This window comes from Trichosurus vulpecula, chromosome 1, assembly GCF_011100635.1.
Source record: "Trichosurus vulpecula isolate mTriVul1 chromosome 1, mTriVul1.pri, whole genome shotgun sequence".
In the NCBI taxonomy this organism is placed as follows: Eukaryota; Metazoa; Chordata; class Mammalia; order Diprotodontia; family Phalangeridae; genus Trichosurus; species Trichosurus vulpecula.
In genome coordinates this window covers 387,277,556-387,301,516 of record NC_050573.1, presented here as the reverse complement: position 1 = coordinate 387,301,516, position 23,961 = coordinate 387,277,556, and the positions used below count along the sequence as shown (strand labels likewise).

The 23,961-nt window shown below is 36.8% G+C and overlaps 1 protein-coding gene across 1 annotated transcript in view; it reads right to left on the bottom strand.

Annotated features, from left to right (window-relative positions):
• DCC (DCC netrin 1 receptor) overlaps positions 1-23,961 on the bottom strand; it is a 1,016,863-nt gene that overhangs the window by 15,244 nt on the left and 977,658 nt on the right. The window lies entirely within an intron of this gene.

Sequence of the window (23,961 nt, the reverse complement as noted above, 5' to 3'; positions counted from 1 at the left end):
AGATTTAAAGAACCAATAAAACAATTAGCACGTATTTACCGAGTGCCTACGATACGCCCAGGACTATGCTAGGTGTTTCAGAGGATATAGAATATTTCTTATAAAATTCCGTTGCTGTTTATATTTATATTATCAGTCTAGATTTGGAAGGGTCCTCAGAGGAGTGATCTGGTCCAATCCTTCCAGTATAGTCATCTAGCCTTCACTTTCTTCCCTCTGACCATTTTCTCCACAAGCCACAACCTCTTGACAAAGACCATGGCTTGGAGAAAGTTTTGCTCTGTGGCCCTACTCTTCGGATTAATTATTTTATTGTTTTTGTTCGGTCCCATTCATGTCTCAAGTCGGATTTAAACTCTGGTCTGCCGGATGGCAGAACCTGCGCTCTATCCGCTACGTCACCTAGCTGCGATTGAGGGACTACTTCTCTTAGAACATTATTTAAGGGAGACAGATAGGTGGCGCAATAGAGCACTGGCGCTGGAGTTAGGAGAACCAGTGTTCAAATTTGACCTCAGATCCTTACTAGCTTTGTGATCCTGGGCAAGTCACTGAATCTCAATAGCTCCCGCCCTCCTCCAACAAGAACAGGGTTTCAGGAAATGCACTCTAAGCATTCTTCAGCCTTAAGGTCCTCCCCACAAACTCTGGAACTGTGAATCATGACCAAATTAATGGCATTGTTCCTGGATGTTTGTCCTATTCACCATCCCTTTAACTCAAAGTGTCTTTCCCTAGCTATCTATCCCCTAAAAACTCCTTGAGGGTGAACATCATCTTTTCCTTTGCATTTGTATGTTTAGTACTTAGCATAGTACTTGTCATATGACAGGTGGTGGTGGTGGTCAGGCATTTCAGTCCTGTTCATCACATCATGACATCATGACCCCATTTGGGGTTTTCTTGGCAAAGATATTGGAGTGGTTTACCTTTTTCTTCTCCAGCTCATTTTACAGATGAGGAAACTGAAACAAACAGGGTTACATGACTTGCCCAGGGTCACAGAGCTAGAAAGTATCTGAGGTTGGATTTGAACTCAGTTCTTCCTGACTTCCTACACTCCATCCCCTCTGCCGCCTAGCTGCCCCTTGGTACTTAATAAATATCTTTTCATTTATTCTTTAATTCATTCATCTAGAGCTGAAAAGAACCTTAGAAGTCATTGAGTATAACTTCTTTTTAAAACTGAGCCAATTGAGGTAAAGTGACTTGCTCAACTTCACCCAACTAATAGGTGTCAGAGATGGGATTGGAACCCAGACCCTGTGAGACCATACATAGCCTGTGCTCCTTCTGCCTGAGTAGGATGGCTGTTCTCAAGGAATATACAACCCGATTGGGGAAACAAGAATTATGCCCCTTAAATAACAGATACTGAAGAGATAAACTGGACACAAACTAGATATATTGCTGAACCAAAGATTATAATAAACCCAGGAATCCTGAAGTCACTCAGCAAAGGAAGAATGCAAAAATTCTATTCCCTGAATTTTTCTGATTTATCTATTTATTTTTACTGTGTAATCTAATGGAAACAGCTCTGGACTAGGAGTCAGGAGATAGATTTTGATTCCAGTTCCCACATTTATTAGCTATGTCATTATGGGCAAGTCGCTCTATTTTTCTGGGCTTCGTTTTGCTCATCTGTAAAATGAGGGGAGTACACTCGATGGCCCCTCAGGTACCTTCCTGCTTGGGCTATAATGATCCCAAGATCAGTAAAATGGTGACGTGGAAATGTCAATGGGGACATTCTTCACAGGGTGATGAGAAAAACACTTTGCAAACCTTAAAGTGGGTTATTTTAAATGTTAGAGCTGGATGACACCCCAGAGATCATCTAGAAGTCCTACTCCCTTTTTCGATAAGAACCTGAATCAATAAGACAAATTCCCGCACTTGGTAGTGGTAGAGCCAGGGCCTGATCCCATTTCTGCTACCCAATCCAGCGCTCTTTCCAACCATTCCACCTTGTTTACTGATGACCAGGTTGCTGAATATGTTAGTATAACAGTCCCAAGTGAGGAGTCGTATTCCCCTAGAGAACTGACAAGGTGGGAAAATGGATCTGGGTGGTACTGAAAGAACAGAATGATACTGACTCTACACAGTGCCATGCAATCAGCAAGAACCAATCAGTCAATTAGTACTGTTTACATCATTGTTAGGTGCTCAACACTTTGATGGGCACTGGCAAGGTCACAAAGATACGGTGTCTGCTCCTAAGGAAAGATATGATATAAATAACACTGGTATTGTTGTTAAGAAACCTTAATAGAGCTGATGCTACCAGCAAGTTATTCTACTGGGGGCAAATCACTTAAATGTTCTGTGCCTTAGTTTCTATATCTCTCAAATAAGAGGGTTGAACTGGATGATCACTAGGGACTCCCCTACTTCTATGATGCAAATTTCTCAACATACTACAATTTATGAGCTCAAACTGCCAGGCCCTTAACTTTAAGGGGTTTTTCTTAAGCTCTAGGAAACATATGTTTGCAGTTTGAGGGCATCACCACAAGATGGCGATTTTAATTATTTGGCAGGCCAGATGGGCAACCTGTATCTTGATTCAGGTGACTGAAACACGAAATCACCAGATGGGTGGAATCCCCTCATTTAAAGATATATAAATATTGCTAATGTAGCTACAGGGCATATATACAATTAAAATTACATAAATATTCTTACTAGAATATAAAATAAGGTTTAAATGCAATAAGTACATGGGAACTTATGTTATTCCTACTTTTATTCAGTTATTCTCTAGTCAAATATTAGAGTTCTTAAAACTAAGAATTTGAGAATTTCTTAGCATTGGCCATCTCTAACCTCATCTTCTTTCCACAGATTCTCAGTGCTGCTTCATATATTTGCAGACTAACTTGGTGCAAATGGGAGCTTGTTGGTATTGAAGTCAAATCTCTTTAAATAATAGCCAACATTAGAAGCTTCAAGATAGCAAAACTGTGTCTCATTAAATTTTTAATCTTAAATTTTAAAGTAGGCACTTATGTAGATCCATAGTTCCAGCAAAGGTAGTGAGTATGGTACAATTAAGAGGAACTGACTTCAAGTACTACTTAGTCACTATAATACCTGTGTGGCCTTGGCAAAGATGATAAACCTTTCTTTTTCTATTTCCTTCTGGTAAAATAAGGGAGTCTGATGAAAATTCTTCCAGAGCAAGGACTCTATTTTTATTATATAGAAAATCTCTGCATTGAGCACAGTACTTGGCACAAAGCATGCCTTCTAGTGAAGTCTCAAGAGTATTCGGTCTATGGTTGTTGTTCTTGAGCCTTTTTTCAGTCATATCCAACTCTTTGTGACCCCATTTGGGGTTTTCTTGGCAAATATATTGGAGTGGTTTGCCATTTCCTTCTCCAGATCATTTTACATATGAGGAAACTGAGGCAAACAAGGTGAAGTGACTTGCCCAGGGTCACATAGCTAGTAAGTGTCTGAGGCCAGATTTGAACTCATGAAGATGAGTCTTCCTGACTCTAGGCACTGCACTCTATCCACTCGGCCACCTAACTGCCCTATTCTGTCTATGGAGCTACGAGCAAATTCTAAAGGAGTTCTACACAAGTGGGAGACAAGGGAAATCTGTATAGGAGACTTCGTACAAGCCAGAATCTGGTCCTCCTACAAAATAAAAAAAAATAGAACTAATTAGATGTGTTAATATATGGAGCATTAAGGAAATGTTTGCTTCTCAGTGTAACTAAACAATAGCTTCTGTGACAATTTTCTCTACTTCTAAAAAAATAACAGGAATGTTTCCTATCATGAAAAACTACATACTTATTTCCCTGTATTTCAGCAAATTGTATTTATTCTTTAATTGGTCTAAAACATAAATAATTACAATCAAATATTTCTCTTAATAGAGAAGTGGAACTTCATAGAGAGGAACACTAGTGTGACAACAGGCCTCGAGTTAGGAAGACCTGAGTTAGTATCTCACCTCAAACACTTACTAGCTGTGTGATCCTGGGCAAATCATTTACTGGCTGTTTGCTTCAGTTTCCTTAAGTATAAAATGGGGATTATAAAAATATCTACCTTACAGGATTGTTATAAGGATCAAATGAGATATTATTTGTAAAGTGCTTAGCATAGTGCCTGTCACATAGTAGGTACTATATATAAATGCTTATTCCGTTTTCATCAGTTTTAAAGCTATTCTCAATGTAGTGTGATAAAAGGTAACCAATACAGAAAGGTTTTATTAATTATTAAATTCATTGATTTAAAGCTTTGTTAAACAGATAAATTTATAGCATATGTGAGAATGATTTTTCATTTCTTTAAAGATATAATATTTATATACTATGATTAAAACAGAAGATTTTTGAGGCCAGAGAATTTTTTAACTTGGTACGCTCAGCTCAATGCCTTGTCCATAACAAATCCTTAATAAATATTTCTTTGATTAAGATGGATTGTTTAGCTGATTTGTTTTGCCATTTCTAAATGCCATCACTTTTCAAGAACAAACATTGATGGGCTTTAGTATGGCAGGATGTAGAGTACTAGCCCAGATTCTGCCAGTGAGGACCTATGTGTACTTATATCCATCACTTAACCTCTCTGAACTTCAATTTTCACTTCTGTAAAATGAGAGGGTTGGGTTAGAAGGTCTCCAAAGTTCTTTTCAGCTCTGTTTAATATCTGCTATATTCACTTTATACATCTTAATGCTCTGAAAGGAATAATTCATTTTCTGAGCCAGGTCTTGACTGATGAAAAAAATATTTCTGTTAAGGAAAGCAGATGTAATGGTGAATTTTCCAATGAACCCAGTCCTCATGAGCATGCTGAAGAATGACTTTGAGTGAATAAATTATTTTGTCTATAATAAATACCCAAATTAACTATAAAGGACACATGAAGAAAGATGCTATCTGCATCCAGAGAAGCAGATCTGATTTATCAGAGAATCGATAAATAGATATATGTATGTAATAATTTTACACACACACACACACACACACACACACACACCACTTTGTGTCTAATGGCAGCCATCTTTAGGGCAGGGGGGAAGGAAAAAGAAGAAATTTACACGATAATTTTGTTGTATATTTGAAAGGAATAGCAAATAGATTTGCAGTTTCATAAACAATCACCTTTTTTTTTAAAAAAATGCACTATGCTATGGAAATGCTTGTTTTATTCCATAAATTAAAAATAATATAAAATATGCTTTGCTCATGCAATCCCCATGTGGATTTGATAGATATGTTTGACAGTTTGCTAATCACATGGTGAAGAGGAAGCTTTTTAATTACCTCTGGAGTCAGAACTGGGTACATGCAAAAGACACTCATCAACCAAGGTGTCTACCTTGGTCTGACTTTGTCCTGTTGTCTTTAGTCAAGGACTAAACCCTCTGTGAGGTGAGAAACTTCAAGCCTTTATCTCCCCACCAAGGTGCATTAATGTGGTCCATAACTGCATGACCTTGCTGGTGCTTCTGTTACTAATATGCCTGTTCTTGTTTTTAAGTGATAGGAGATTGGAAATAGCTATGCCTTTGTGAGCTCTGAAGCATGACAAGAGCAAGCCATCAGGAGGTCTGAGAGTGAAGTCCATGTTGGGTTTTGAGCCAGCCAATCCACTATCAATTCCCTGAGGAATGAACTTTGGTATTCAAGAAGCAGATATGCTGTATTTGGACCTGAACTTGGTGATACCAATGCTATATAGAGCTATATTCAGACCGAGCCCACTCCTCCTGGGAACTGGGATGGCATAGGGGAGAATGTGTTCCCATGTATATGGGGGAGGCAATATTTGTGCTTCTGTTCTTGCTCTATCTCTAAATACTTCTTTGTGAAAGTTAATTGATATTAACTGGTTAAATGAAACTGGATAGTTAACCACTGGAAGTTAACCAAACAGGGTGTGGGGCACCACAACAGAGTGGGAGCTCAAGCTAATAGCATTAGAGAAAGACAGCCCTTTGGTACGCTGAGGGGAGACATGTAGTCAGGCTTTTTCTGGGAGAGTTGGTCCAGAGTAATTGCTACATAGAACTGACCTTTTAAATCTTCTTCAACATTCAAAGTATTTTGTTGCTGTTGCTCAAGCATTTCTATTAAATGGAAATATAGATTCAATCAAGTTGGAAAAGTTTTCCTTATATTTAAGCAAAATTTACCTTCTTTAATTCCTATCCATTTGTTCTAGTTCTTCAGAATAAATACAATTAAACTAACTTAAAAAGGTACCCTACATTGAATTAGTAGCTTGGATTCGTGCAGGCTTTTAATAATCCTTGAGTATACAATGTGAGCCCTTTGCTAACCCATTTGATTTTCCTCTAGTTTCTTAAAAAAATAAAAGCAAAAACAAATAAACAAAACAAAAAGTGGTTTGTTAATTTGGTTTCCAAGAGGAAGCAGCCACAAACTCGAATGATGCGTAAAATACTGGTTTGGTGAGATTGGGTAAAAAGAAAGAGAAAGAGAAGGAAGGGCTGCCTTATTTACCTGCTTTGCTCCCTTCTTTTTTTTAAAAGGAAAAGCAGCAGCCCTGCAGGGGCAGTCACCCTTTTTCTTTCTCCTGTTATAGATATTTCTTTGCTTCTTGAGTGAATACAGATTTTCTGAATAGCAGTGATGGCAGCACATTCAAAGTTCTTTGATCAAATGATTTCTGGTCTTGATGTTTTTAGCATCACATATGACTGGCACATTCTGGTCAAAATGATCTACAGGACTCAGGGTATAGACTTCTAAATTATATTTTTTAAAATCAGTCCAGGACTGAGCACCATTCCAAACATTTTCGTATGAACAATAACAGCTAACATTATATACATGTGCCAGGCACTGTGCTAAGCACATTGTGAGCTTATTATCTCATTTGAGCTTCCCAGCAACCCTGAGAGGTAGGTGCTATTACTAATTCTATTTTGCAGATGAGGAAAATGAAGCAAAGAGAGGTTAAATGATTTGCCCAGGATCACACAGCTAGTAAGTGTGTGAGGCAGAATTTGAACTCAGGTTTTCTTGACTCCTGGACAAGTATTCTATTCACTATACCACCTAACTTCTGGTTGTTCTTTTTCACATTTAGGAAAGATTAGTTATGCTAAGAACATAGCACTTTATTTGGTAGGATTTAATAATATCCACTGGGCTCAGAACCAAATATGTGGAAAACAGGGGGCTGCATTCAAATTTAGAAGTTACATAGTATTTTTATTGATCACAAGGCGCTCCCTGACACAAAACCTCATCTTTTTAAGACCAATAATCTCCCAATGAAGCTGTGTAGCTGCAGATAATGATCAAGGTGGTTTCCCTTTGAATAAAAATCATAAGTAACTCAAAGGACAACAGAAAATTCTGTGGTAGTTGAATGTAGGCTTCACTGTATTACCCATGATGACTGGAGCAGAAAAAGTGACATAAAAGGTATTATCAAGGAAATGTGTGATCAGAAAAGACTGACCTACAATATAGCGAGAGGGTGGGGTAAAGTTAGACAGTGCTACTGCTGTGGTGGTGCTCTTAAAATGTTAAAAGACAGAGAAGATATTTATGAAGAATCACTCAGAATTGAAAGACTCAGATGGTTGTGAACTGCTTTGGTGGAGCACCTATTTATCTGTATTGATATTGTATATTTTATTTTTACTTTGTCTGATAACATGATTGAATCCTCTTTTAAAAAATTAAATTTTTAAAAATTTAAATTAAATTTAAATTTGAATTCAATTTAAATTAAAATTTAAAATTTAAATGCATAAGTTTTGTTTCAATATCTCATTTTCAGGATATATCTATACCTTCATTTTCAAAATACATGTCTTGTATGCAAAAACTTGTTGAGTTTTGTTTCTTTATCTATTTTCCCCCTTCCTTTTGGATGGATGTTTAAAGTCATGATTATTAGACTTGTGTTTACTTCCATTATTTATTTTTGTATTGATTTTTAATCTCTTCCTTCTTCAGGTAAGTATTTTGTTTCTTTGATTTGCCTGCTCTGTCCTATAGTAAGTTCTTTGAATTCATTTAAATGATTATTTTCTCTTTCTTTTAAAGAATCTTTTCTTTATTTCCACCTCTCTGTTTCTTCACTTAGTTAAGCCAAATCTTTCTTCCCCTCTTTTCCTCTACTCTCTTATTTTAAGTAACTTTCTTTTGCTGTAAATCTTTTCTAAGAAGCTTTCCTTTACTTTATTACTGATCTACACCACCCCCGCAAAGTTTATTTTCTATTTCACAGTACACCCTTATTTGTTCATTCTGTAGTTTCTCTGCATCCCTTATTAAACCCTAAAGGACCAGTCTTGAGAACTCTTTTCTAGCCAACTTTTTATTGCCTTTTTACACATTCCTCTGCCCTCCCCCCAACACCTCCCTCCCCCCTTCTTCTCAACTATTAATTCATGAGAGAATCAATGTTGGATGGAAGAAGTATTATGTGGTAGGAATCACTATGTCTTAGAAAATGAGGCCCAGTCCAACTTTTACCATGAATAATGTTTCCATTTAAATATCATATTTTCCAATCTCTGGTTCTATACCCTTGCATTCTTAGTAGTGGCTGCTTATGGAACTCAAACATTGCTCTCCTACAGTGAGATACTTTCCAGGAAGAAAAATCTTTTCTCCTAATGTGCCAATTCTTCGTGGATGAACCTTATTGTAAGGCTCAGTTCCTATTTCTTAATGAAGCTTATCCCTCTTCTCCCATAAGGATATCTTTAGTAACACCATTTCCTTTCTCTTTCTGGGGAGAAACCTTTTCTGCTTTCCTCATTTTAGTCTCTTCCATTCATTTTTTTTATCCCAATTTCCAGTAGCTATCTTTTGTTGAGAGACCACAGGAATTATTACCCTTTTACTGCTTAACTATGTACATAGTAGGAGTGTATCATTCACAGCCATCTTTTCCCTTCCCCATTTATGAAACTTTCAACTGTTAACTTCCTTCCACAAAAGATGACGGCAACTCTTCCATCTTCCATTCTCCTAATTTAAGTCCCTTTTGACAAATCCAACTACTGATTATTTTCCCCATCCACCCTATCCTATCTTACTTGCAGTACTGCTGAAGGTCAGTGGAAGAGGTCACAAATCCAAGATGATGATCCATTATTAATGTGTGTTATGCAATCGCAATGGGCCTTCTCTGTTGTTCAGCAAGCCTATTACCCTTCCTAGACTGACTCATCATCCAACCCTCCCCAAAGTATTCAAAATCTTTTTTCTTTCCTCAAGTGATCTATGCAACCTTCCCTCCTGTAAGGTTGATGGGGAATAAGATCTTTCCAGCTCATCAGTAGGCCTCATGTGGAGCCCATTAAGGGAAGCTTGCTTCTTTGTAGGAAGGCTTACACACCTTTTGCTAATTTCTAATTAGGCAATGAATTGGGTTGTGATGACTTCTGACTGAGGCTGTTAGCTGAAAGAGTATATATTCTGAGAGGTGAGCTTTTGCTTTGGGGGCTAATTTATTAGAAGGACCTTGTGATTCCCTGGTCAAGACTCTTGAATGGCCGAATGTTTAGAGCTCCCTGAAGGCTCAGAGGTAAAGGCTCTCTTGATCCAGTGGTGAATGCAATATATATATATATATATATATATGTATGTATGTATATATCAGTATTGTATTGATTCAGGCAGTAGAGCCTTGTCTGTTGGCCTTTATTTCTCTTCCCTGTACCTTCTCTGTTTGTATTTTATGTAATTAAAAGAAGATTACTGACACCTTTTTGAACAATCTTTCCTAGTAAAGCAGATAAAAGAACCTGCACTAGCAGCCATCCTGGGTATGCTAGTGTGGTTGCAGTTACACCTCCACACAAAGCAAAGGACATCAACTTATTCACTGGAAAAATTGAGGCTAGCTCCTTCTACTTTCTAAGTCTATGATTCAAATCACCTCAATGTCGTCCGCCATTCCTTTTTTGCTCCCATCTCTGAGGAAGAGTTGACCATTTTTCTTATTTAAATATTTTTACTTATGCATTTTTATTTCATCTAGTATAGGCAGGGGAAAATCCCTTCAACGATTTTCTCTTTCTCCCCAACTTTTACTTTGTCTGTCAAAATCCTCAGCCTTCAAGGCTCTATGAAATATTACCTGATCTCCCATCCCCCCAGCTAAAAATGATCTCTTTCTTCTTTCAAAGTTTCTTGAAATGCTTTATCTGGATTTTTTCTTTACCCTATGATACCCTATCTTACACTATACTTATTTGTGTCCATGGCATATCCTTTCTAATAGAATATAAGTTTTAGGAACTGCTTCTCTCATTCTCTCTCTCTCTATATATATGTATATATACATGTACATACATACACATATATTCACATACACACATATGTGTACTTATATCCTTAAACCTAAATCAAATTACTTGCCTTCTCAATCAGGGGGGAGGGAGGGAAAGAATTTGGAACTCAAAATTAAAAAAAAGAATGTTAAAAAATGTTTTTACACGTAATTAGGGGAAAAATAAAATATTAAGTGTATTTTAAAACACATATTCTTAGTGCCTAGCATAGTGTCAAGTAGGTACTTAATTCATATTTGTTGAATTGATTTGAGTTGAATTTAGTTGAAAGCTCTTTGAAATATGTCATGTCAAAGCAGAATAAGGTATACTTTTACTGCCTGTGCCATTTATTTGGCATACTTGTGACATCAATCAATCATTTATTGAGTGCCAACTATGTAGAAGGCACCTCTTGTTACAGTGTCTATTTTTATTTAACTCCACTTAATTCCTACAAAATATTGTTATTTGATTTTTTGTATCTATATGACTTTCAAGCAAAAAAAAAAGCTGTTGGAAAGCAAGAATGGTATCTTAGAAATCTGTTTATTCCACAGTGTTAGTTCCTAATAAGTCCTCAATAAATGTTTGAATGAATGGATGCTTGAATCTGTTTTGACTAGAAAACAAACAAAAACAATATGTATTGAGTAACTAGAATGTGCATGTTACTGTGCTGGCACAACTATGAAGTAGAAGTATATTGAAGACACTATGGCAGTCTTCAAGGATTTGAAGGCCTGATTTAAGGGGAAGAAAAGATTCAATTTATTTTGTTTATCAGAATAGGCACGATTAGGAGCAATGAGGTTGTAGAGAGGAACATTTACATTTGATAACATGGAAATTTCTTCATGATTAAAGCCTTCCAAAAGTATATTGAGGTGCTTCAGAGATAGTGAACTTCCCTTCAGTAGAGATTTTCTTATAAAGGTTCAATGACCACTCATCAGGTAGGTTGTAGGTGGAATTCTTTTTCAGATACAGGTTGGATTAGATGGCCACCAGGTTTCCTTCTATCTCCCATATTCTCCAATTCTATGATAGGAGAAAAGAGTAATATCTAGTAGGTACTTGATAAACCCTTTTTATTGTATTAATGTATCATTTTCTGTAATGGTTTCATGCTTACGCTTTAAGTAGTAACTATCTCAGAATGGTTACTTAATATTTTTAAAAAAGGTGTAAACACTCTGCACTGCTTTGCCAATGCAAATCTGGCATTTAAACAAAAATCCAATTTCTATTTTTCACAGGGTCTAGAGGTCGCTTTAACCACTGGTGTTTACATTGTGACTGAGAGATTCAATAGCTTTCTTGGTGTTGTTGTTCAATGGTTTTAGTTGTGTCCAACTCTTCGTGACCCCAATTAGGGTTTTCTTTTTTTTTTCTTTTCTTTTTGGAGGGGAGGAAGGCAGGGCCATTGGGGTTAAGTGACTTGCCCAAGGTCACACAGCTAGTAAGGGTGTCAAGTGTCTGAGGCCGGATTTGAACTCAAGCCCTTCTGACTCCAGGGCTGGTGCTCTACTTACTGTGCCACCTAGCTGCCCCCAGTTAGGGTTTTCTTGGTAATGATACTGCAGTGGTTTGCCATTTCTTTCTCCGGCTTATTTTAACAGATGAGGAAACTGAGGCAAACAGAGTTAAGTGACTCCCCTGGGATCACATAGCTAGTAAGTATTGTGAGGACAGCTTTGACCTCATGAAGGTGAGTATTATTGATTCCAAGCCCAGTATTCCATCCACTACGCCATCTAGCTGCCCTAGTGTTAAAGAATTAAAAATAGGGTAACAATGGCTAGTGTTAATAACGTTAAGGATCAACATCATGTAGCAGAACTATCACTTGCCTAAGATATAGGAGGCCTAGGTTAAGTCTCATCTCTGACAATAAGTAACCATATGATCACATTTAACTTATCTAGGACCTAACTACGCCATTCTGAAATAACAGGATTGAATTAGTTTTTTTTTAAATGTCCTTCTAGAACTAAACTCTAGTAATGAAAGAATTGAGTTCATCTCCATGACTTCACATATGGGCTCCCAGGGTCTCTCTGGATTTTATGGGAGTATATTAATCCATCGAGAGAATGCTTATATCTTTGTGCATCCGCATTTATACTTGTAAATCCCAAAGAAAGCTCTGGCAAGCGAATGCTGCATTCATTAATTACATGAATTGAGCCCTGAAGAGCAGTTTTCCAAGAAAATAATTTGTCATTCTCTTTGAAAATTACTAATTAGGAAGCAAAGTAGAAAGTAAGGAGTTTTTTTCTTTATCTCAGAGAAGCAACAGACAACAGTTTAACTTCAAAAAAGCAGAACGAAGCTACTATGTATTTAAGTTAATAGCTTATATTAAATACTATACAAACTGAAACTTCTCGTTCTCCTTCCCCCCACTTCTGAGAATCATGTTGACCATGGGTTTCAAGGGAGCCTTTAGAAGAGCACTTACAGCTGATGCTCTAAGGAATGAATTGGTGCAGCGATACAGCTAATTGAATGAATGACACTTTGGCTCAAATGTTATTCTCCTCAACAGGTCCCACTGAGGGAGAAGAAACTCTGAAGATGGGCTAACGCTATGGATCAGGTGTAGCATGAGCCGTCTCAGTGTGAATTTACTGCTTTAAGTTTTATTTTCACAGTAAGGTTATTAAACATTTCATTTGCTCATTAGGTACATAATATATGTCTGCCAGGTGCAGGCTCCTTCTAATGCCTCACTGCAGAAGGCCCTCCCATGTAAAATCATTCTCTGTAAGCCGTGTTCAACTTAGCTGTTCAGCTAACTGAAAGATCTCATTCAGAATACTTTGGGGCAATCACCCAGGCTGCTGCTTGTTAGACATTCTCATATGGCCTCTCTTTAATTAAATACCTTTTTCTTTCCGATTTTCACTATTTGTACCCTTTCTGCCAATCTCAAGACCTGGTAATAAGGACAAACTAGAATCTTACATTTTAGTAGAAAGGGGGAATCCTGGTAACATATAAGGAAATAGGGTGCAGTCCCATCTTTACCAATAACTTAGGTCATTCACAAAACCTTCATGTGCCTATTTTCCCATCAACTCAACTCAATTCAATTCAGCAAGCATTTGTTTTTGAGACTATTAGGTGCTGTGGGAGATACAAACAAAACAGTGATCATAGTTTGGCTCCAAGAAACTTTAGAATCCTTTGGGAAAGTAGAGAAAAACAGTAAAGTTGCTCCTTCCTAGTTACATGAGGACAAACACTATCCCATCTCTTTCCTTTTCAGTATCTCACTTCTGGAAAAATTAGCTTACCTTTCCATACTTCATTTCTTTGCCTTCTATCTCCTTTCTAATCCCATTTCAGTATGACTTTTCCCCCTATCATTCTTTCAGAACCATATCCTAAGAAGATAATCAAAGTCTCCTTGGTTCTCAGCCTAATCCAGGCCTTTTCTTAGACCTCATTCTTAAGCTCTCTTCAGCATCTGACATTGTGCAATATTCTTGGTGATCTTCTGCAATTCATTTAAATACATAGAATTAAAGGAATTTAGAGTTGGAAGTCATGTAGTCCAATCTCCTATCCCAAGCAGGGATTCCCCTTTATAAACATCCTCTAGTTTGCATTTATCTCTCCTTTTTCTGTTCTTTTGCCATCTATGAACCTCTACATTGCTGTGCTAGTTGTTGGACATTTTGGTTTTCTTTGAGGGAGCTCCCCAAGAATGTAATTTTGCCTTTCTCAAAATGAAGAACCTATATTGGTGTGTACATTTTGCTAGAAAGCATCTGTTTTATCTAGTTTATCTATTTTCTGTAATATTGTGTCTTTGTAACATGGCTGCAAATGATCACCTTATCACTGAAACTGCTGGCACAATCATTAGTATCTAAAAAAATGAATTAGGAAATGACAAAAATCCAAAGGGATCATCAGCAGAAAATGAATTAAAAGAATTCCAAAGAAAGATTTCTTCAAATGTCTCTGAGATTTTGTTTGTAAGGATAAGTCTAACTTTGAACACACATCATATATTGGAAAATGTGTCTTGAAATGAAGCATTGTCTTGAGTGGCCTTAAATCTAGGAGAGAATCACAAAAGTAGACAATGGGGGGATGGGGAAGGTCTCTACAAGATGGGTGTGATTTGTATGGTTGACACTTTTTTAAAAAAAGAAGGCCCTTTATATAATATATTTAGGGACCTAGAAACCTGGTAGAACTCGAAGTAAAAAGACAAATTTCTAATCTAAATGTAAACAAAGGCTCTCCGTATAAAAGGAGAAGAGATCAGAAAAACAGGAAGTATTCTTTTACTTTACCCTACTTGGGATAGATGTCCCTGGATTAGGAAGACAACAGAGAGGGATATTTTGGGGGATATATGACCCTGCACTACAATTATTCCACTGCCTAGCAATAGAACTGAGAAAGACCAGGGAAATGGCAAGCATTTGGTATTTCTTATTACTGTGAAGTTCTATTGCCAGCCCTGGAGACCTCCTTCTAGGTAGTCATAGTTTGGGCAGTTCTGTAGATACCCTAAATTGTTTCAATATCAGTATTATTGTTGCAAGAAAGGCATGCAATATGAATAAAGTTTCTGGGCATAACCATGCTTGTTTTACTTTGTTCCCATCTTCTCTCTCTGGCCCAGTAACATAATGAATAGAGAACTGGCTTTGGAACCTCTAAAACCTGAGTTCAGGTCTGCCTTCAGACACTTACTAGCTATGTGATCCAAGTCACTTTACCCCTACTGGCCTCAATTTCCTCATTTGTAAAATGAAGATAATGATTGCAGTTACCTCCCAGGGCTGTTATGAGGACAAAATGAGATAAGCACTTTGCAAATGTTAATGTGCTAAACAAAAGCTAGTTATTGTCATTATTTTAATTTTTATTACCACAGGCTAACATAGACTATTTCTAGTAAGTGAAAGTCTCTTCTTTTGTACCAGTGAGTCACCTTTCATATGCAAATTTTCATTTAAAAATAACACACAAAATAACCTCCTTTAATTTCTCATTCTGCCTGATTTCTGACATCATTAATTAGTGACAGTGAACTACAATCTATCTTAGCCTTCAGAGAAACCATATTCACAATTCACTAAATAAGAATAAATGGCATTGGGCTATTTTCTGCCCAGAAATAATGGGAAAATCTTGTAAAGACCCATAATCTAGCCTTTTACAGTTGCAGGCACAATGTGGAATACTTACAATGCCAACATAACTCATTTTCCCCCAAACATCTTATTAGCATGAAGTGGGCTGCTTTGCTGGTAACCATTTTATATTTTGCATAAATATCATTTTCACTTGGTTTAATCAAAGTCAGATCCTTTTGTAGACTCAAAAGGTCCCTAATATGGCTCATGTTGTGGGCAACTGAATATGCAAGGTGAAGAAAAGAGCTTGTTTTTTATATCAAAACATCAATTAAATTGGAACTCAATTAGTTGGAACCTAAAAATAAGTGGACTTTTTCTTTCTGTGGCCAACGTCAAGAAGAAAGACACAGCTTACAAATAAACACACTAGTATTAGGCATTAAGTAAAAAATAAAAATTCTAGAAGACTCCTGGGTTAGTAATAGGAGTAAACATCAAGTAGGTCCTCACTGCTCTCCCCTGTCCCAGGACACCCAGACCCTACCCCCAACTTTCTGTCAGCAATCCCTAATCATATTCTCATTCTGACCAGATGCTAACACCCATCAAGAAAATAATCTCAAACCTTGAATCCACTCAAACCCTTGGGCTTGCTCCCCCTTTCCTTACTGCCTTGTAGGCTCCTTGTCCTCTAGGGCAGATACCAGGATATACCTTAAGTATTTCTAGACTTTGCCATATGTAGTTCTTTTGCATCCTTACAACTTCCTGGCTTTTCCATCTTTTTTCAGCTGAACCTGAATCCTCCTATATTTGTTGTCTCCCCAGATTAGGTTATTAGTTCCTTGAAAGCAGAATTGTCTTCCTTTTCTACTTGTGTCTGTGGGACTTAGCAGAGTGTTTGGCCCATTGGTCAATACTTTTTCATTCATCCACCCATCCATCCCATTTTCCCCCTTTCTCTACACTAACACAAATAGAACTATACAAATAATGATCTGAATGATAACCCTTAGGCATGGAGATACTGAATAAGGATGTTTATTAAGAAAGGAATATGGACTCATTTTCTCAAAATACTTCTAAATACAAGATATGAAAGAAAAAGAAAAGAGATGACTGGATATCCTCTGCCTTTAAAATAACTTCCCTTGGCTCAGCTATCCCCATTGGCTGCTCTCTAGCTGTAGTGAAGTGAAAAGAATAATGATTTTGAAGTCAGAAGATTTTTACTGTATTGATGGCTCTGACAATAACTGTGTAACCTCGTTTAAGTCACTGAGCCTCTTCTAGATCATGTATAAAATGGGGATAAGTTGGCTACCCTCAGAGTAAGACCAACCAGCATTTAAACTTTATTTCTTTTTTTTTTTTGGCAGGGGGAAGGAAGGGTAATTGGTGTTAAGTGACTTGCCCAAGGTCACACAGCTAGTAAGCATGTCAAGTATCTGAGGCTGGATTTGAACTCAGATCCTCCTGACTCCAGGGTTGGTGCTGTACTCACTGAGCCATTAAGTTTTATTTCTGATACACACTGGCCACATGACCCTGAACAAATTTGTTAACCTGTCCCTAGAATTCTCTGAAACTCTTGCTCATCTACATTGGTAGGAGGAATTTCCTTATTGGAGAACTCCCAATACCAATGAGTCAGTTTCACATGTCCCCCTCTCTCAAAAAAGATACAGGCCTGCAGTCAGGAAGACTCATCTCCCCTAATTCAAATCCAGCCCCAGACACTTAGTTGCTGTGTGACCCTGGGCAAGTCACTTAACCCTATTTGTGTGAGTTTTCCCATCTGTAAAATGATCTGGAAAAGGAAATGGCAAACCACTCTAGTATCTTTCCCAAGAAAACCTCAAATGGGGTCATAAGGAGTCAGACAGCACTGAAAAAAATGACACAACAACAAAAGGTTAACTATTATTGTCACTGGCGTGTTTCTCTTCTTCCATTAACTGTTGAACTTAAAAATGAGTGGTATTTCTATATTCACCCCGTTTTCCTCACTACTTAATCTTTAAGTCCCCTAGAGCTGTTTTCTTCCCAGACAACTTTAATAAAACTAAACTCTTGAGGGTCATACGCTAGTGATGTCATTCCCAAGATGCTTTCTTTAGGCTCCCTTCATTATCTTCTATTCCTGTCCTTCTCTCCACTGGTATTCTAATATTCAGTTCTTTGCTTTTCCTCATAACTATTTTTATGTTTCCACCTTACAGTGGAGCTCAGTAGTCAGAGCTGGGACAACAGCTTGAGAGCATCTTCATTTAATTAGCAAATCTTCCAGCTGCTCAAACGTTTGCCTGGAAAACCAAGATCTATTTCTTAAAAACAAAACAAAACCAAAAACCCAAACCCTCAAAAAACAACAACCAAAAACTATCCAATTTCCCTATGGCAGAATCGATGTATTGGATTTGGAAACTGGAAGACCTGAGTTCAGATCTTTTTTCTTACTAATGGTGTGACCTTGTACCAAGCTACTTATCCGCTCTCTGTTTCAGTTTCTTCATTATTAAAAAGCAGATAATAAAACCTGCCTCCTTAGATTATTGTAAGGCTTAAAGGAGATGATGTGTATGAAACACTTCATAAAACAGAAGCTGGGAGACCGAGAGCTCTGCAAAGCAGAGGAATCTTGGCTTCGTTAATAATACTTCACATTTTATACTTTTAAAAGGATCTCCACATATGTCATTTCCTTTGATTCTATTATGTTCTTCTGAGGTAGGCTATTTTTATTGAAGACTTGTATGAATGAAGGCACAGGGGACATATATAGAAAACTCAGTGACAAAAGTGGGACCAAAACCCAGATCCCGTCATTTCTTGACCCTTTCCATGCTGCCTCCCTGTCTTGGGGAGGCTTCTAAGGTTCCACACAATGCCGCTCACTATTTGCCCCTGCAACTGATCCCAAACTCAGATGAAATTCTGGAATAGCCTCAGGTGTCCCTGGGAGTGGAGATAAGACTTGATCTGGAGGAACAGAAGTGAGTGATTTAGGCATATTCCCAGAAAAAGATGAAATTTGTGTCTATGTCAACTATTGCCATTTTACACAGATAAACATTCAGGCAAAAATAATAAAATTCAGGATAGCCCACATTTTTGGTCCCAATTACTTGGCTAAATCATGAAGAAGTGGTTTGGACCAGAATTATCCAATGAGCTATTTCACATATCCAGTGATAACAAAGGTATTGCTATATGATTGGCGTATCCTAGATTCTTAATTGTATGTATTGTCAAGATCTTGTGACCTCTGTCAGTCTTCTGACATGAAGATATCCTCAGGAGTGGGGGTAAGAGGTGGGAAAGGCCTGGATGAAGGACTGGGAAGGCAAGGTAGTGTTGGAAAGAGCACTGGATTTGGAAACAGAAGAGCTGACTTTGAGTCTCAGCTGTGCTACTTACTATTTGTTTGATCTTGGGTAAATTCCTTAAGTTTCTGTGCCTTAGTTTCCTCATCTACAAAGTAAAAAAGTTTGATATGGGTCTTTCTAATGCCCTTATTCATGCTAAATTCTCTTATCTCAATGTTTCATCAGGAACACATCCTTTGCTGACCTTTACATGTTGAGTCCTCACAACCATGTCTTAGAAATGCAATCTATGTCCAATATATCAGAAACTGACCCACAATACCAATGAGGGGAATGCTCTTGGCACAGGATAAACATACCTTAAACCTTCACAGTCATGATGCTCATGAACTGCCTGTTTCCTCTGCCTTCTCTCCTCTAAGAATTATCACATCTACTCAGGAAATACAAACACCAACAATGAAAACCTTGTTCTGCCCCATTTTGTGCTCTGGCTGCAAGGAGCCTCATCATTGATGAGAGATATGGACTCTTTAGTCATTGACCCCAACTGCTGCCATTCTCTTCCCACAAGTCAGCTGTATTATCTTCATTCTGCTAACATTCTCTATCCTGGTTTAAATGTGAAGTAGTAGGCCATCACTATTAACTGAGAAAAAGAATCTCAGAAGAGTCAAAGGGAGGGAAAAATAAGTGATTGCAATTAAAAATGCAGAGATAATTGAGACAAAAAGTTAAAAAGCATCAAAGGGCCTTTGTTTGATCATAAATTAAAACTGAAGTTAACTGTCAAGTTGTATGGACTAAACTATGGAGTTAAAATTAGAGAATTATGGTCTAGATGATCATAGAAACAGAAAATGTTTTTACTGATCCCCATAACTGAGATGGCTAGGCAATGGCCCATGTTATGTAAGGATAAAGGCTTTGGAAGGTAATTTGGAAATAATATTAGGAAGTATAGAGGTACTGAGAATCATACTGTTCCCTTTGGTGTGAATATGGAGCTGTACTCTAATCTTTTTTTTTTTGGCTCTCCCTTTGAGGCCAATTGGACTTGCATCTCATCATCTACACAAAAACAAAACAAAAGGAAAAAAAAGAAAAAAGAAATAAAGCCTGGTAGGAGTCCCTTTACTGCAAAGATAATAACATTCCACTTTCTGAGAAGCAATGCAGAGGTAAATAAAATGTATTTGGAAGTAAGAACAAACATACAATCCAATCCCAGGGACAAGATCAAAGTTAAAGCTGTGAAATCTACAAGGTGTTTAATATGTCACTTGCATTTCCTTTCAGGTTCCTGACAGCAAGATTAAAGCTATAAACCTTCAGAGCAAGTCCACATTTTAAAACTTCAGCAAGGCATTTTTTCTAAAAGCTCATTCTCATGGGAAGAGTCATTGACATCTTTGTAAATAAGATGCTGATGGTTAAACTCTTGCTTCCTTCAGAACAATAGCTTTTCCAATGAAATATTTCTCAATTAAGGACTACTAACTTGTGGACCTATGTAGGCATCTTTTTTTCATATTCCAAAGGGATCCAAGCTGGAATGGGGGTGAAGAGCTTAAGATAAAAAATAAACAAAAAGTACCTCAAATCTGATATTTGAAATGTTAACACATAATGGGGCACAAAATCTGGGCAAGGGATGATGTGTTCTGCCAAGGAGGGGAAAGATGAATTCTATTGGTGTGATATTTCCCCTTTGGTTGTCTTCTTTCACAAGGACAAAGAGTTTCATCTCTCATCCTCTTTTTAGTGATAATCAAACAAGACTAATGTTCATAGATTTTATTGGAGCACAGAGCTGGAGGGAGACCTTGGGGATTATCCAGGCTGACCCTCTTTCATTTTCAATGAGGAAACTGAGGCTTAGAGAAGTTTTCTAACCCATAGCAAATTTATGATAGAGTCAGAATGGGACATGCCACTGAACTTCTAGCTCATGGTTTGTTTGTTTTCGTTTTTTTCCATTACATCACAATTATCTTCCTCCTCCCAGACTTGGTACTCTGCCAAAGAGCTGAATACTCCATTGTATAATTGTAGCCTGACTTCAATCATAGTTTACTATTGCATATAGTGTGAGATTGTGAGATGCTGGTCCAAACTTAATCTCAAGGTACATGACCTGCATGTAAAAGGTGGGAGACAGTGAAAGAGAGAGAGATAGAAAGAAATCCCTTTTATAACAATTGCTAGAGAGATATTTATTACCCAAACAAGGTGTAATGGTGACCACAAAAGAGAAGATGGAGAAATTTATATAAAACTGAAAAGCATTTGCACAATCAAAATATATGAAGTTATAATTAGAAAGAAAACATTTACAGCAAATTTCTCTGATAAAGATCAAATACCCAAGATAATAATTGGTACAAATATATACAGAATGAAAACCATTCCCAAATAGATATGGTCAAAGGTTATGAAAAAGCAGTTCTCAAATGAAGAAATGTGAACTATCAACATTTTTTTAAAATGTTACAAATTGCTAATAATAAAATAGATGTAAATTAAAGCAATTCTGATGTTTGAGTTGTCATATAATCCAAAGTATACAGTTATTGATGATTTATATTTTGCAGGGGATAAAGTGCTGGCCCTAGAATCAGGAGGATTCATGTTCCTGAGTTTAAATCTGGCCTCAGACACTTACTAGCCATGTGACCCTGGAAAAGTCACTTAACCCTGTTTCCTTCAGTTTCTTCATCTGTAAAATGAGCTGAAGAAAGAAATGGCAAACCACTGTAGTATCTTTGCCAAGAAAACCCCAAATGGGGTCATGAAGAGTCAGACACTACTGAAAAACAACTGAACAAAACAACAAATTTCATTTGAGGACTGCCTATTCATACCCTTTGGTCTGAACATCTTCTAGGAGAAGTTTTTTTTTCTCTCATACAATTTTATCAATTTTTTTTAAATATAGCTTGTATATTAGACCTTTATCAGGGAAATTTGCAGTAAGGATAGTTTCTACCCTAATTACTTATTTCTTTTACATTTAAACTGATTGTTGAAGGAGATATAGTAATTTCATGTTGGAAATGGGAGTTAGTTTAACCAGACAAGTAATTTGGAAATATGCCCCCAAAGTCACTCAACTGAGTCACCAACTCAGGAGTGTTGCTATTAGGAATATACTCCAGGGAAATAAAGGATAGAGGGATATATATAAATACTTATATCAGTACTCTTTGTTATAGTACAGAACTCAGGGTGGGGAGAAGTACTCATCAGTTGGGGAACATCTGAACCAATTCTGACTTATAAAAATAATAGAATATTAATGTTCAATGAGCAATATAACAATCTCAGAGAAATATGGAAAAACTCATATGAACAGATGCCAAGTGAACTGAGGAGAAGCAAGAGAACAATTTATGTTATGACCACAACAATAATGTGAGAGAAACAACTTTGGCAAGACTTTAGAACTCTGAACAAAGCACCAACTAATCATTATTTTAATATGCTGATGATGAATGATGTCACTCATCTCTTGGCAGAGAGGTGATGGACTAGAAATGCAGAATGAGGTATTCATTCTCAGACATGGCCAATATGTTGATTAGTTTTGCTTGACTATACACAGTTGTTACAAGGGAGGGCTTCTACCTGAGGATGGGGGTGAATGGTGGTTAGTGCGTAGTAGATCTTTTAAAAGAACATTAATAAAAATACACAAAAGAAAAAGTGCTGAATGGTATATAAATAGATTTTGTAGTGTGTACATATTTAAGTATTCTCATAAAACATTTATTTTGTTAAATATATCACATGTTTATCACATCTTTATATTATATAACACTATGGTTTATACAAGCTTATTTTTTGTTTTTCTTTTCTATTGAAATGTTTTTGTTTGTTGACTATTAAGTTCAAAATTTTAAAAAAGAAAATTTAAATTTAAAAAGAAGGTAAACTCCTAAGTATAGTTTTCAAAGGTACAAGGCTTCAAAGGGGCTATTTGACTCCACATAGATTAAAATTATTTCTTTACAAGATGGATCCTAGGACAAATAATGCATCTTTGCTAAATGACTGGGAATTAAGGAAAGTTGCTTTCTCTGTCCCTATCTCTAATGTTTATCGCTTTTCAACCCCCCCCCCCCCAGTTTGGTCTTCTTCCACTCTTCACCTTAGTAACCTGCCATAAAACTTTAGGTTTAAGAGACTTTTCGTCTTGTATACTTTGTGAAAGACTTGAGAGGTTAAGTGGTTTATCTAATGTCACACAGCTGGTAAGTGAAAGAGTGAAATTAGAACCCATTTTCTCTTGACATTTAGGTCAGAACTCTTTTTCCTAAATAATATTTCTGACAAGGTGGCATAAAATGTTCTTTCTCTCTTTCTTTCTTTCTTTCTTTCTTTCCTCGTTTCTTTCTTTCTTTCTCTTTCTTTCTCTCTTTCTTTCCTCCTTTCTTTCTTTCCTTCTTCTTCATTTGAATTTGTTAATTCCTTCCTTCTTTCACCAAACATTTATTCAGTGCATATTCTATGCAATGTCCTATGCAAGGAATGATCTTTTTCTATAGCTATATTGACCTAGACTTCAAATAAATTCTTTGAACTCTATAGTTTTCATTATATCAACTTGTTAATTAAGTTCAATTTTATTTATGGTCCAACAAAGACTGTATTGGGAGATTTTTTTTTCTTTTTTTAGTTTTAATCAGTCACACAATTCTAATTACAACCACAGCCTTTAGCCAAAACCAATAAAATTCTGACTTAATTATATACATTTATTCTTTGGTTTACTCCCTTTCCACTCTGGGTTCCACTGAGATATTATCTCTCTAACTCATTCTCTTCTAACCCCCTTCCCATTTAACTCACCAATCACTACAAAGTTTGCCTATTACTTTTTCTTGTAATTTTTCATTTTTTAAACAATTCTCTGTGGTTGCACTAGAGTCCAAAGACTCACTGTTTATGACATCAATCTCTCCTTGTGACTGTAGAGGTGATAAATTACAAGAAGAGAAGGTTTGGGGGCAGGGCTGGACCAGATCAGAGTTCAGTGGCCAGGCACTCTATCTGTTACTGAATGTCTTCTAAAATGCAAAGAACACTACCCATTTTCCCAGATAATTAGTGGGATAGTTAGGTCCTTCTTCCTGTGAAAGGATTCTTTTTGGAGCACTAAGGGGAATAAATATCTTCCCCAATACTCCTTGTAAACAATATATGTTTAAAATAGTCCCAG